This window comes from Tuber melanosporum, assembly GCF_000151645.1.
Source record: "Tuber melanosporum whole genome shotgun sequence assembly, scaffold_45, strain Mel28".
In the NCBI taxonomy this organism is placed as follows: domain Eukaryota; kingdom Fungi; phylum Ascomycota; class Pezizomycetes; order Pezizales; family Tuberaceae; genus Tuber; species Tuber melanosporum.
The window spans coordinates 501,835-506,026 of record NW_003299090.1 but is presented as its reverse complement, the minus strand read 5'-3'; positions in this window follow the sequence as shown (position 1 = coordinate 506,026).

Below are 4,192 nucleotides of genomic sequence, written 5' to 3'. Positions count from 1 at the left end.
GTTCCATGAATTGATGATATTCTCTTGGAACCAATTCTCTCCATCCCTTTTTGCTTTAGTATTTCTTATCCTGGATTGCTAGCTCCTTGCTGATGTTGATTTTCACTAGGACTGCTTTTTCATCTTCGTATGTCCATTTGAGAATTCCTATTGTATCTCCCCTTTGATAGTACCTTCCAAAGGCTTGTGCTGTGATCTCTTTGATCTCAATTCATTTTGTTGTATCAGGCTGGTTTTGGTCCGTGCTTTCAAATCTCTTTTCTCCTCTTGTAGTTTCTTCCAGTTGATCTACTTCGTGCAGATCCTCATTATTGATTTTTTCAATTATCAACTGTGCGATTCGATCACTCTTTTGGACTTGGTAGTCCTCTTGAGCCAGGTTGGCCAGGACCACTATGATTTCAGCTGTATAGTCGACGTTGATTACCCCGGCCATAGTCATGAGTCGATGTTTGACTGCTAGACCACTGCGGGATGCTATTCGTCCATAGGTGCCTTTTAGTAGTCCGATGGCTATTCCTGTTGCTATCGTTACCTGCCCATTGGCAGATACCTTGATTCCTTCGTTGGCATACAGGTTGTATCCTGCTGCCCCTTTGGAACCCTTGGTAGGCACTCTTGCCTCTTAGTCCAGTCTTTGTATCCGGATTCTTTTATCTTGCCGCATCTCGGCGAACTTTGCATGTAAAGTTTCTTCTTACACTTCTCGTATTGGTGTCAAGTAAACCACAGGTGAACTGTTGAGACATCGTGTCGCACATAGTTCGCTTGTAAAGGTCGTCTTGTTCTCGTTCCAATCAATCGTCGGATTATGCTTTCGTAACTATGGCATCCCTAGGACTATCTCATGGTTTTTCAGATCTGCTACCTGAAAGGTTGCCATTTCCCTATGGCTGTCAATGTCTATAGGTACTGTCGCTGTATGGGTTATAGGACCCATAGCGCTTGGCTTTCCATCCGCTAGGTAGACTTGTCTTACTTTCTTTGCTTGTTTGGTGTGGAGGCTGTATTTGTCGCAGATTTCTTTGTCGATGAAGTCTGCGGTAGCTCCAGAGTCGAGCATTGCATATATTGTTGTTTCTTCGTTTTCTTCATTGTATATCTTCGTTTTGATCATCACAGAGTCTCCACCTTCTTCTCCTCTTTGCATGTGTAGTACCGTGTAGTAGTTTGCTACCTTGATGGGTTTTCCAGGTCCACATCTTGGATCTCCCAGACCACCATTTACTGGAGACCCTTGTCATTTTCCACCGGTGAATCTTCTGCGATCATTTCGCAAATGTTGCTCCTTTTTTGATTTTGGAAACGATTATTCCCAGCAGCTCTGGTCCCTTGGTATCCACTGTCGTGTCGGCTTCTGCATTCTTGTATCCTATGTCCTGCTTTTCCACACCTTAGGCAGAGTTTCCCGTTTATTCTTCTGGCGTATTCTTCCTTAGACAGATTTAGAGCAGGTCCTGCTCTTGATTTGTCTAACTCCATTGGCTCGCCTAATGGTAATGCTCGACTTTCTCCTCGAGCTGCTTGCGGTTTGAAGGTTCCGTCCACATTTCTGGATGATTGGACCACCCTGTATGCTATAGTGTTTTCCGAGTTGCTTCAAAACATGTTTAGTTTGCTTTCCTTATCGATCGCCCATCTTGCAAATTGTTCTGCTGTTGTATAGCATAGGTCAGAGATTCCCCATGCCTCTCGGAGTCTCTCACTGCCGTTTCTCAGGAGGATGATGTAGAGAGTAGCATCATCAAACTCGGCCTCTTATTCCAATAGTCGGCATTCATTCTAGTATGCTGGGAATGTTTGTTTTCCTTGTTGGAGTTTTTTCAGCTTTCATCTTGCTGTTTCTTTGGCATTAGGATCTCTGAATTGTTCGAAGAGTGTCGCCTTGAACTCTTCGTATGTGACCCATTCCCTCTGCTTTCTTTCATCTTGGAAAAGCATGATCCATTGTCCCGTGAGTCCTCTGAGTAGAGATTCCATGTATGGAATCTTGATTTCGTCATGGTGATCTCCATATCCCTTGACGGCAAAATATCCTTCACCCTGTGCTAGGAATATTCGTAGTTTGTCTTCAGCTCCTTCGTATGTGTCAGGTTCCTTTGCTTTCTGTCTTTGGACGTTTCCCTGTCCTGTATTTCATGTTCCTGCAAGAAATGCCTGAAACTGATTTTCAGTCATTCCAAGTATGCTAGTTCCTGGTGCCGGAGCAGCTGGGGCCAGTGGCCCAGGTACTGCTGATCCCGATAGTCTCTCAGGTCATGGAGTTCCTGCAGGAGAGCTATCAACTGGTGATCATTTCTCTGGGGTTACTGGGCTTGCTACTCTCGAGGGTTCTGCTGAGACATGATCTAGGGCGTCGCTGAATCCTCCCAGGTTAAGGTTTTGATCGTCGATGTCGATATCTCCTTTCCGGTCTGGATTGAACGATGCTGTCTTGTATCATTTAGCGTCGCACTAGGTGACGCTTTGTAATGTAACGATCCCTCCTTGAATGGTTATTTCTTGGCGACGGGGAATGATAGTCCTCTTCTCTTTCTTCTTCTTCCTTTGTCTTACGATAGCGCTAGGCCTCTGCCAATGTTACCGATAGTACAAGACCTTTGTCTTCTATCAGAAACGTCTATCGTAAGTTTTCTCTAACTCTTCTTCATGAAGAGCCCTCCTTGGTGTAACAATAACGTTGCAATAAAGATAAAGATCGTAAAGTTGTTTTATATTCGTTAAAGTAATAAGTAGGAGAAGTACTTAGAACAAAGTATGAAGAACCTATCTTCTTCGGCCGCATCGGCCTCCTTATATAGTATTCTTCCCACCCATAGTCATGTGACCTAAAGTAGTCACATGTACGAAACCAAATCATAACAAACTAGTCATGTGACAAAAGTGATCACATGCTCAAAACCCATGACCTCATAGCGAGGTCATGTACAAAAACTCATAAACCAATCATATCGCAATAACCAAGTCATATGACTCGACTGAGTCATGTGCACAAAACCCATGACCACATAATGAGGTCATGTGCGAAACATAAATCATATGCTTAAGGCTTACCCGCCAGGCATCCTCGCAAGGCATACTTGCCAGGCGCACATCCCATGACTCATATTTGAGCCATGTGCAAAAGCATCACAAATCCCACACAAAACAAATCATATAATCCGAATAAGTCATATGTGCAAAACAATAACATACCTGTAACTCATAACCATGTGTCACGTGAAAACCTCTTTTATACCATGCCACATTCATGACAGTATTTCAGAAATCAAAAGATGTCAGAATCTACGCATACACATGTTGGCCGAGTTCATCAATGCTGGATCAAAATTCATAAGCATATTGAATTTACCTGTCAGGAGGTTGGTACCTTTCAACTCAAACCAGAACTAACAGCACGTTTATTACCAGTCTTTTCAGCATGTTACCAAAAGTACTGTTTTCCAATTCACCTTGTTGCCTACTTCCTTGATCCAGCCTCTGGTGCAAGTGAGCAAATTCCAACCTTGGTAGAGAATGAAGTTATTATATCCTTCTTGAAACAATATGGGTCTGGAATTGTAAGACAACAATATGGGTAATTCCAAAGTCAGCAGGGTTGCTTTTCCCATACTGGATCAGTATGGGAATTGGCTAGCTCAGTGCGATCCTTTTGGCAAGAAGTTTCAATTTTTGCACGTGACCTTTGTCATTTAGCACTTTGTACCTTTTATACAACTACAAATTCAGTTCCTTTGGAGCGAGTATTTTCTACATGAAATCTTTTACATGATAAGAAGCACCACTGGTTGGGTGCTGAACAGGCTGATAAATTAAGTTTCATTCATATCAATAAGCATATCTTGGATTGCCAACCTACAGAGATTCGAGGATGGTTAGACAAAAGGCTTAACAATGAGGATTTGGTAGCATATGAAGAGGACTGTGTGGTGGAGGATGCTACTGAGGAGGAACCAAGTTGGATTCATGATGTTATTATTCATAGTACCAGTAGTTAATTCTATATCTGTGTACTGTTCTGAACATTGTTTTACTTCTTGTGTATTCGGAGTCTGAGTTTATACTACTTAAGAATACTATATGCAAACTCAGTCTCTTCAATTTTGCAATATTTCTTTCTCAACAGTTATTGTATTTTTCCCTTTCTGCTTAAAACACAACTTACAAAGTTAACAAATGTCCAGAAAACTGA